Raw genomic sequence first — 12,025 nt, forward strand, 5'->3', positions numbered from 1 at the left:
TTCTGAATATTGAACTTTATGTGAACATTTTTACAAATAAAGTCTACAGGCAATGCAAACCTCAATGACAGGGGAAAAAAGTTGCAATTTAACAATATCAATTATCACAACATTACATGCAAATATTAGCATATTTCTAGAAAATGAAAAGTACATTATAGTTTACTGTTGTTACCTTACAACGTTTTTCATAGTATCAAAAAAAACAAAACAGAAACAACAGCTACACAAACAGATTGGTTTAACAAGAGTATTACAAGACCACACAGCTGACACGTTATCACAACATTACATGCAAATATTAGCATATTTCTAGAAAATGAAAAGTATTACAAGACCACACAGCTGACACGACAAAAGCACTAGGATAATTGACTATTGCTCACATTCTAGCTGCTGTTCATGCCACACATGCTGCAGCAGCAGTGGATTACACCGGACTAACCCTACTTCACAGTGGTCCTGGTAATAACAGTACCACTGTTTTCAGAATACAATTAAAAACACAGGCATATTAACCTGGTGAGACAAACTGTTAAGAAATATCTAAGAGCCTTCACTAGTGACTATTACTAGTGACTATGAGCAGGCCTACATCAAAGCTACAAAATGACTCTTTGCCATATACAAGTCCACAACAGCAGCACTGATTATCATGTCACAGGAAGAAGAGGGGTCTATAATCAGCCTGCTTAGGTGATTATAGACCCCGAGAGGCCTCACCGTCCTAAAGCTAAAGCGTACATGGAGAAGCCAGGTTCTCCATCGCACGAACACATCTTTTAGTCCTGCTCACTAAATGAAAGTGGACACAATGTAACAGTGAAGCATGAGGTTATGGTTTCTAATCATAGCACGAGAGGTACCTGACGGGCACTGGCTGAGCGGCTGTGAGAGATAATGGTGAATGAGGGTCATTTTACAGGGAATCAGGAAGTTCCCCAGCCTCAGTTCACCTTTGACCCTGAAGGGATGATGACCTGTATCTCCCCACAGTGATTCATTTCCTATTTTCCTGAAATGCTTTCAAACTCCTGGCAACCATTTGCACACAAAACACATGCCTGTTGCTCTGGAGATAGCTGTAGACCTAAAGGAGGCCCCTTGTGTTATTACCCCTCATGGCAACAGCAGACAGAGCTCTGTATTTAATGTTACAACTCGGGTCAATTGAGGGAACCATCATCTCTAAGGACCAGGTGATCATATGTAACCCAATAATAACAGAAAATGACCTTCAGGTGCAACTGGATTCAACACCGTGCAGTTAAGGCACTAAAAAAGGCATTAAAAAGGAAACAATAAAATGATAAATTTCACTGACTTGACTAATACTCTTTACTGCATTTAACAATAGTCTGCTGGTTTCTGACTTTTCTGACTTGGTGTATGTTGTGCAGATAAAAAATGCTCCCTCTAATGATGCAAAACTATAATATTAAATAAATTAAAACAGCTTCTTATTTGCAACCTTAGTTATTCATAATGTAATTTTGTTTATTAGAAACAACACACGTGGATTATTTTTGACCTATGGTCAAGACTGAAGAATCCCAAGACCGGGTCAGAAAGGACAGTTTGATCTCAGCCCCCAGAGTTAGAATAAACTGCCAAATTAATTCTTCCATCCTTATTCTAGACATGCCATTTCCTCCACTGTCATGAGCTTGGCCATGCTAAAGATTTACAGCTGCCTTATGCTCTCTCTCCCATGGTGTTCCATCCTTAATGTGTCTATGGCCAAGGCTATGACCAGCATTTTTCTCTTTTGAAGACTTAGATCTACAGATTGTTTGCCAACACAAGCTAATAATCACACAAACTCTTCACCCTTGGTAAAAAGAATGAAGCCAAAGCCATTCTCTGGGTTTCTCCAGGAAAGCCAAAGTAATTTAATGATTTTCCACCAAATTAAGAGCTTGTATTTAAGTGCATTTTAAGTAAGGGACTTGGGATTAAAATCTGACCTACAACCAATACAACCAATACAAGAGTCTCGTCATGGGAAAATGCTGAGTAATGTACTAGAGATATTGCTAATGACTAATTTAGTGTTTTTTTCAGTTTCCAGTATCCAATGACATTTATGTTGCTATGTGCTATTGCTGCACACAGATCACATCAGGGGAAGAGAAAGCCATGCTTTTTTGCCAATTTGGTTAGAGGGAAACAGCAGTGGACATGAGGCAAGGTTATGAACTGCAGGACATCAGTCCCCTGTGATAAAGCTCTGCTGTTGTTTGTCCTTGGAAATGTCCTGCCCCATCTCCAAGGCTGAACTACACAACACAACAACCCGCACTGTCATGGCCAACATGGCCAACAATAGCATTCATACATTAAGAATATGGAACATGAAAAGTAATCAATGAAAAAGCTCAACTAGTTTTTGCCTTTTTCATGAGAAGCCCATTTTAGAAAGAATCCTTGAGTACAAAGACCACACACACCCACACCCTTTTGCCACCCCACACACTGCCATTCAACTTGAAAATACTGTATTTCCTTTTTATATTCTGAACGGTTCACTGAAAATCCATTTTTGCTCAGAAATAATAAAAAGTGGTTGGGAGCATGGATTGCAGAACGTGGAATGGGGAGTCTGGTTTCCTTGAATTGATGTTTCAGTGTAGTATCAATCTTCCCACTCGTGTACAATCCATGCGTTGAAGGATTTAGTTTTCAGGTTGTATGTCTAAACCAACATGAGACTGGTGTGCTCTTAATGGCCACATAGAAGCCCTACAGTTAAGTTCCACAGCAAACCACCTCCTTCTCCAAAAGCCACATCACCTTATAAAGTCTATGTAATGGGAAGGATGCAAAGGTGTTCTTTGGGGTTAAAGGAATAAAGAAATAGGAAATATGAAGGAGATAAGAAACCAAGATAAAATCTAAGAGAAAAAAAAGGAAGAAGAAGGCCGTGAGAAAAAAAAGAGATACTGTAAGTTTAGATAGGAGAGCACAGGATTCACTTTCATTACAAGCCACTGTGGCCCAGGCCAGCTGTAGCTCCTGTCACGGCAGTACCATATGTCTGATTGCAGGTTATTAGAGTCACGTCACACCCTCTTCAGCATCATTCACGGATCATCTAAGTCTGTGTACCTTTCTTGGTTTTCATTGTTCCCATTGTTTCCTTTAGTCCCAGCTTCACCTTTTCCCCTCTATCTGGTCTGTTTTTCCCCATTGCATTTCCCTTTCACTTTTGTCCATTTACTTCCATTTTTATTCTGTTATTCCAAGATGGAATCCAAGGTATCGATATGTTATGATTAATTACTCATCTGAATTTTTTCTTAAGCAATCTTTCCAGTGGATAGGATATATTTCCGTACCTCATGCTCTCATAGACCGCTGCCTCTGGTGGTCTTGTCAATGTGTTTCTACTCTGCTCGACCACCTCTGCTCAAGAACCAATCCAAGTCAAACCAAAACCTTTTATCATACATTCATACCGCATCTTGTACCCTAATCCCTCAGGACAATATGTTTCCACCATAACAGCAGCAAAGACCTTAGGAGAAAAAGAAGGCTGACTAAACTCATTTGAGTGGTGCTTTTAAAAACACTAACCATTCTGCAGCCATTCACTGGAGAACTAAGGCTGTCACTTTTCATCAGAAAGCCAAACAAAGTATACCTTAGAAGTAGTTGCAAAATGACCCAGCAGAGAGGTTTAAAAGCAGCCTAAATTTAGATTTTTATATTAAAATAAGACAGTCTTACTTGATTCACAATGACTCCGGACATGTTACTCAGCACTTCTGTCAAACTACCTATCTTAAGCAGATCTTTAACTAAAAATCAAGATTTGTTGTTAAAAATACATTTGCATTCCACTGCAGTGCTCAGTGGCTGCACTAACAGGACTGTAACTGTGCAACTGCTTCTTTAATTCAGCACAATGCTTCAACATAAAAGCCACTTTCTTTTAAATATCAAACATAATTCAACCAATCATATGTTGTATGATGAAAAAACACCGCTATATACAACACCTGACAATCATGAGCCCCATATTTGGCTTTTATTTTTCACAAGTTCATCACAAGTGTGCTTAGGCAAAAAATAAATAAATAAATAAAAATCTCACAAACAACAGGTCCCTTTCAATATTCATGCCTGGATGCTAATTAGGTTTCAGTAAAGCAGACTGCTTTGCTGTGGGGTAAAATTTTAAAAGAGGTTATTAAATTATGCCACCAACTAAGAAAACCCAAAACACAAAGGGAGCCCTCACATGCTGCGAGTTGTTTGTGTCTGCCCCAAGGACAATGAACCCTGTTGCTGGGTAGAAGTCTGTACATGCATGAGTTGGATGCCTCCATTTGTAGCGTGCAGAAACACAACATATAAAACTAAAATAGGAATATCAATACATGCAACCAAAAAGTCTGCTCTAATAAAGAATATAGTTTGTTGAAAGTATTTCTTATAATTAGCTGTTCAACACATTATTTTCATTTTAAGTTCTTCTTTTTTTTTTACAGGTCAGTTGAATAACTTTGCTGTCTTCTTAAGCCAGTAGTCCCACATCATTAATGTTGAACAATCCACTTAACCAAATTCAAAGCTGTAACACTAGACGTATTCAATGTTAATGAACCCAGTTGGTTTCAATGCAAAATGTGCAAAATGCTGTTGCTGTTTGTTTACACTCTTGGTCATATTTTAATAAGATGCAGCAGCCTCTACAGCATTTGCATTTTTGGGAGGGAAATGAGTACACAGTCAGTATCTGAAGAGCAGATCACATTTTATTGGGTTTCATGTTGTCAACATGAATCTCTTAACTGGATTTCCCAGCTGCCTACTATAAAAATAGCATTTAGTTTTAAATTGTTTTTACTTGCTAGTCAAGTAGTTAAGCTCACACTGATGTCCTGAGCAAGACTAACAAAGCTCAGTGGCAAAAATTAGGGCTAAAAGGGTTGTGCTAAAATTAGACCTAACCATGCAATCCAATTGAAAAGACTCTAACATGTAATTGAAAGAACATTACAAGACATCTACACACCTTCTCACAAAAAACACCCAACATTCAGCATGACCGTTCCTTCCTGTGTAAGACATCTTTTACACAATCAATCCAGTGTTAAAACTACAGTGCAGCTCATCTGCTTCCCAGGTTTGTAAGACTGTAAAGAGACATGACACTTATCTCTGCTCCACATCTGAAGCTTAATTAGAGGCAAATGCGTGTTCATCTCCAAAATAGCCTCCAACAGGGCCATGGTGGAAAGAGAAAGGATACCAGCCCAGCCACAACCAATCATCATGTGATGAATCATTTGAGCTGAAGCCCTTAGCTGTGGCTAAGGGATCACAGATTGAAGCTCTTGTCTCTTTTATGGCCCCCTGAAAAATTTTCAAGTTCACTGTTTTTAGCATATGCTATGCTTTTTGAATCACTAAACTGTGTCTGGGACTTGAGCCACAAAAGTAAAACAAAAGTACTAAAAAAATGCTTAATATATAAACATAAATCTTAAGTTCAAACAACAATACACAACTGTTTGAGCTACATTGGAATTATACAGGAAGTCTGAGCACCCAGAAAATGTATATTTGTTGCTATCAAAAACATATGAGCCTCTTTACCATTCATTATTTTGCCTGATATTGCCTTGTCTGAAATTAATTTACAGATTTGTGTTGTATAAATCCTAAAATTTAAACAGCAATAGCTATACTGTAAGACTTGCTACTAACAGCAGCTGGGTTTTTTTTTTTTTTACCTTTTATTGAAATATTAAGACCCATCGCGAAATATATTTCTCCTTCAAATGCAAATTTTCCAGGAAAAGGCAACATACAAGTGGAGTCTTGTGAATTCTTCAATAGCCTCATTCCTGTTAATGATTCCGGGACACTGTGATGCACATAGTCCCGGGCCAATAACTCATGAATGAGGTAATGTGGTGTGACAAGGTAAACAGTGGCAGGAGACTTGCTTACTCAAAGATACAGTCATAAGAAGCTCTGGCAACAAATTGGCCTAGTGCTGTACCTACAGTCCCCGCCAGCTGCAAGACGGTAGCGTTGACAGAGCAGAAAATGTACGAACCGCTAAGTGGTAAGGTGATGCTAGGCCACTGGCTGAAATGGAAACTGTGTGCAGGGTAAACATTTACACAGGCCTGATGAGACTTCGAGCATCACTGCCTGCACCATGTCTTCCAATCCAATCATATTCCCATTCCAATCCACGCCTGCGTGCTCCTGTCTGCTGACACTGACATTGGCTGAATGTGCCCTGTTGATTTTACCGCAAATGGAGCTGGACGGTCTGATGTAACTTAGGAAGCAGTAGAGCCAAGACAAAAGGATGGCCATGACAGATATTGCAGTCAAGCAAAACAACCAACAAACAAAACTTACCTGTTTCGTAAAAGGGTAGTATTTCTCTGGGAGTTAAAGGATAAGCTTTGCATATCAAAATTGATATTCCTCAGGGTAAATAATGATATGATAATAGTGGGGGTTTTCTTTATCACATGATATAAGCTAGCTGGTACATTTAGGAAATCACAGCATGATACCAGAAAATAACAATAAAAAAATCAGAGGGACAGAAATCTAAAAATGAATGAATAAAAATTGTAAAGTAATTTACATTACGTTGAACATCATTTGTCAATCTTGTATTTTAGTGTGCATACATTAGCCATTAGTGTCACATTCTATGGTTACAACAAGTCACCTATTATTTTATTTATTACTATCACTTAAAACAAAAACTGAAGCACACACAATATCATCATCAGCCTCAGATATGAGGGTACTCACAGTTGGTGGAGTTGTAGGTGAATTGGGCAACACAGGTGATGAGGAGCTTCTGTTAAGAAAAAGCAGCAAAGACGGAGGAGGTGATCCTGGCGTGTAATTTGATATGCAGTTTCCTCTAATCAGCCAGAGGCTCCACACTCCCTCAGGCTAACAGGATGCAGAAAACCAAGATGTAACTCCCTATACCAGGAAAGGCCGAAAGATGGAAAAAGGGGTTAGTTAGACAGCCAGTGGCATCTAAATAAACACAAACCAGATGCAGTACATGTAGAACATGTGTGTGAACATGAAACGAGAGTGTGTGGTAAGTGCTTTTTGTAATATGTTTACTGCACTGCATCTGACAGGTTCAATGACATGGGTGTCTGTGCATTTTTACATTTAATACTGAGGAGAAGCATTATTGATTTACTTTCTTTACCATTTTTTACTTAAGGTGCACAGATAAGGCTAGTATGAGCTAGGAGCAGGGAGAATGGAAATTGAAAAGGATGAGAAAAACATACCAAACTGTGATATTAACAGCAAGGTATGCATTTCTGTGATATCTGACCCTCAACTTGCCCGGTTCTCCCTGAGCAGCATCAGATCTTTAGTGAACTGTGCATTTTGGTAAAGAATTGGACAGAGGCTTGGGCTTCTGAAGAAACCAAAAATGCTGCCAAACAAATTTAAACTGCATAGCAGAGGACCGTAGCGTTAGAGCTAAATGCTTTGAAGACTAGAGGTACCTACTAATCCATGTTAAGTGGATGTATCACTACTAAATATTTGTTCCTACTCCTTCAAACTTGAGAGCGTGTAAAGCCCTCTTTTGGTCGAGCCTTCTGAATCATGTGAAGCAGAAGATCAGACGATTCATCCTAATGTGAAGTATGAGCCTAATCCTGTCATTAAAATGTTTTCTAATCCGCTAAAGGAATGGAGGCCACCACTGCTGCAGCTTCGGTCCTTGTTGTGGTTCTTGACATTGAACCAGAGAAAGATCTGAGCACAGCTAGAGCAAAAGAGACAGACACATGGACAGAAACAGCAGTGTCCGGTGATGCCTTGTTATTTTTATTCTCGTCTCATTTCTCAAGGCTCTCCAAAGTTTCTGAAACTGTCACAACTGATTGTAATAAATCCAGAGCGACTTAAGATGAGTCTCCTGATGAAGTGCCTCAGTGGAAGTACTTGCACTGCTTTAAGTGGAGCCTGTGGCATTTGTGTTAAGATGAAGGTTTTTTTTTTTTTAGTACCGACCAGAGAGCCAACCAGGCAGTCTGCCCCACCCAATACCCCAGCTGGGAGGCCCACGGTAATGAGTGTCAAAAGTGTTTGTAATAGTTGGAGGGACGACACACGCAAAGGAAAAAATGGCAAAGCCAAAAGTTGCATGAACTAAACTGGCCTCAAGCAGAGACAGAGACCAGGGAGCAAATTGTTTCTCCTTTCAATTACAGACCAGAGCCAGCCACTGTCTCTCAATAGGAACAGGCTTATTTCTGACCCTGCTGTTGGTGCACAGTAAGTGATTTGAATGGAATGAAATCTGGGCCAAAACCTTATGTCTCCTTTGGGGTAAGAATTCTTGGGTGTTCCTTGAAAAATAATCAGTTGGTGGAAACGTCCAATATGGAGACAGACCGCTCGTCCAGACCAGCCGTCTGCTTTGTTTTATTAGTATCACTGTCGGCCATTTAAATAAGGACACACAGAGATCTTCAAATTAAAATATACTAGATACAGACAATATACATAATACAGCTCCTAGGGAAGGCTAGTGTTAGCGCAATTTTTGAGAACATTTAAAACGAGCCTAAAATTAATATAATTTAATGTAATGTCTAAATTACTGAAAATGTACAATGTTTTTAACTTGGTGTTGCTCACTGTTAGCTTACTTGCTTTGTGCCTTTTCAACAAGAATATTTTCACCCAGTATGAAATCCCAGTGTCTTTGACATTTTTTCTTTAGTTATTGCAGACATGACAAACATGATGATGACATGCGGGTTCTTCTCTGAGGTGAAAAACCTCATGATGTAAGCAACATTGATTATGTTTCCTGTGAGATTATCATATTTGTAGGACACTGTTTTCTATCATTTCCCAAATGCATGGTGAAATCTGTTTGCTGTGGCCACTGGTATCTAAGCATTAAATGAGTAAGTTGTTGGACAGACTGGACTCTGGTTCTGCTGTTTGAGCACATCATTCTACAGATTCATAACTGCAACTGTGCATGAGAGAAACGTGCATCCATTCAATCATTCGTACACCAGCCTCAAACTGTAGTTCGGGTCTTAAACTGGGCCCATAACTTCCCCCTTTGGATCTGTACAGCCACATGTTAATTCAAAAAGTGCTTTCAAACAAGTGGGCCAGACAAGTTAATTGAAAAGATTTAGATTTGTTTTTTATTCTTAAAAAGAATCTACTAAAATGGACTCTGCATCTACTTATGTACAGTATTTATAGTAAACAAAAAAACTACATCAACAGAATGTGAGGAACGACAAAGGAAAACAGTCAGGCTAAATAAAATAGGTTAAAGGTTTTTATGAATCTCTACTTTTTTTTTTTACCTGTGGCCTTTCTAGGTTTCTAGGTGTTTTCTAGTGTTTCAGCCAATGACAGCATGTTGATTCTGTTCTCCACTCACATCTTGTGCTCCTGTGGCCCCTCAGCTCATCTTGTCTGCTGTATAAAGACATTACTGAAATGGATTTATCACCACAGGAGTTCACTTTGAAGAACTGCACACAGATGAAATTTAGAGGTAGAACGATGACTGCAAACGGTGAACGTAAGACGATAAGATACTGTTTTGTGGCCAAGGCAGCAGGGGAGGATTTCATTTGCAAGCCATTGGCACAACTACGTAGGTTAAGATTCCTGGCATTTCCTTAATGTCTTCAGGGGGCTGTCTTTATATCCACAGCGTCAAGGTGGGCCAAAACCCCTCAGAATTCAGCCCATATGCTCCCTCTCTCCGTACCCAGCAGCTCCCCGTGCCTCAGCCAAAGCACACAATCTGTCCCAGTTATTGGCCTTCCCCCCTCATCTTTGATACCAGCTCCATCTAAAATATAAATGTGTCTGGTTGTCTCTGCACTTTAACAACTTAGATGCACCACATACTGTGCCTGGCTGCTGCCTCTGCTCTCTTTGATCTATTACAAATCAAAGCAATCACATCCAGAAGCTTGGAGATTCCTTTTCATAATTAATTCAACAGACAGAAGACAAGATGGTGATAAACAGTGTAATAAAAACAAAACAGACATGAGGGGAGACAAACAAGACATGAGTGAAAATTATCAGCTTTAACGCAGCTCTGAGTCTGGTCAACATAAACAAAGTCTTCTGTTAGACTTGATGGAAAATTGGAAATTCATCATAGAGCTTTCACAGGGTGGCGCCACAGTCCAAACTAGCTTCCCACGTGCTCTCCTTTAAAATTATTTTTTCTATGCTGGTCAGCAACCAAACATTATCCACATCAGAACCCTTCACATGGTCAAAGCTATGGCAGACAGTAGCTACAACATTCATGCAGCTTATTTACACTTATCATGTGAGGTTTAGGCAATGGCAAGGACCCAGTCCCAGTGGGATTCTGATGATGGTTTTTCAATGTGAGTGCCTCACTAGTGAGCAGCCACATGCGACTCAACTGAGCCAAAACTGCACTCTGTTAATTACATATACAAACCAAACCGTCAGAAAAGTTAGCAAAATCCCTAAAATTTAATAAAAACTATAATCTTTAGCTTAGTCATCAATCAAGCCTTTACCTTTTTGTGATTATGTATTTATTATTATGAGTTAAAGGATAAGCCTTGCATATCACGTTTGAGTCCCTCCCTCATCATACATGGGAATTTTACAGTGTGAGTCTTTGCAACCGACACATGGACTTAAACCTAAAACTATCAACTTGCAAGACAGGAGGGTTACACATTGAAGTATGGATCCCTAGTAAAGGCATTGGTCGTTGCAAGTAAAGAGACAAAAACAAACTGCATAGACTAAACATTTAGAATCTAAAATAGAGACCAAAAAATAATCCACTATCCACCAGTTGCTAGACCTCAGGACTATTTTAAGTCTATGTTTAAACATTTTTGGAGTGGCATTCAATGTCTAATTTATTCATGTTTAAAGAAACATTGTGATGTTTCAAGTAAGATATTAAAACACAAATGCTTATTAGTAAAAATAAAAAAGGAATTGTCACATAAAGTAGATAAAAAGATGTATTAGATGTACTAGACAGTGTACCAGGTCTTTTTGAAATGAAGGTGAAATCTAACTAATATTTATGTTTTTCATCTCATAGTAAGGTTTTTTTTTTTAAAGAACAATCATGACTAAAAAGAAAACAACTAATGTATATCAGCAGAAAGAGAAAATGCAAAAGCATAAGCAACAAACGTAGTAGTCGTTTCTGACCAATGACAGTTTAACTCTGTCCGACATAGCAACGGGATGTTTGCTCTGCTTTGTAGATGATGATGGAGGCATAATAGGCTCCAAGGACAACAAACAACCTGACAAAAGTGAGTCAAACGGGCTATAGTCCAAATATTGAAGAGAAATGGGGCTGGGGGAGAGGAGCATCTCTCCCACATAACACAAATACTGTATGTGTGTGTGTGTGTGTGTGTGTGTATATATATATATATTTTTTTTTTAAGCAACCACCCAGTCCTGGCTCATAGCTTGCACTGTGCCATGTTGAAATACTTGCTTTGCTTTAACATGCTTTCATTAGACCCTGAGTGGTCATTAATCACACTGCTCTACGGTTGGACAAGGCCCAGTGAAACAGAGGGAGAAAGTTCTGATGGCTTATAGCATCAAAACTGGATGAAAAGCCAGGATATAAATGTCCTGTAGAAACTCATGTGCAGAGACATACTTTAACATCCTGCCATGACTTTTTAATAGATACCACCTTTTTCAGTTCATCACGGGTGAAATGAGAAAATATACACACATCATGCAGACATTCAAGCAGCATGTGAGACAACTACAAAATCTCTTTATTCAGCAACCAGTCATGATGCACGACAGACCACATCTAACAGTGGCACTCAACACAGCCTCATGCTGAGGTTTAGTTTAAAAATCCTAAATGGTTTTTCAATACATTTGAGCGAAAAACAATATGAAGTGTGCAGACAACTATGCATGACCTAAGTCAATGAATGTTCAATTCATTCATCAATAATAATTGAATAAC

General features: G+C 39.0%; 1 long non-coding RNA gene across 1 annotated transcript in view; it reads right to left on the minus strand.

Moving 5' to 3' along the window:
* LOC103381806 (uncharacterized) overlaps positions 1–12,025 on the minus strand; it is a 157,256-nt gene that overhangs the window by 114,338 nt on the left and 30,893 nt on the right. The window contains exon 3 of the long non-coding RNA XR_521838.3: positions 6,793–6,972. This is a non-coding gene — a long non-coding RNA (uncharacterized LOC103381806). The remainder of the gene's footprint in view (positions 1–6,792; positions 6,973–12,025) is intronic.

This window comes from Cynoglossus semilaevis, chromosome 8 (genome assembly GCF_000523025.1).
Source record: "Cynoglossus semilaevis isolate Cse_v1.0 chromosome 8, Cse_v1.0, whole genome shotgun sequence".
NCBI lineage: Eukaryota > Metazoa > Chordata > Actinopteri > Pleuronectiformes > Cynoglossidae > Cynoglossus > Cynoglossus semilaevis.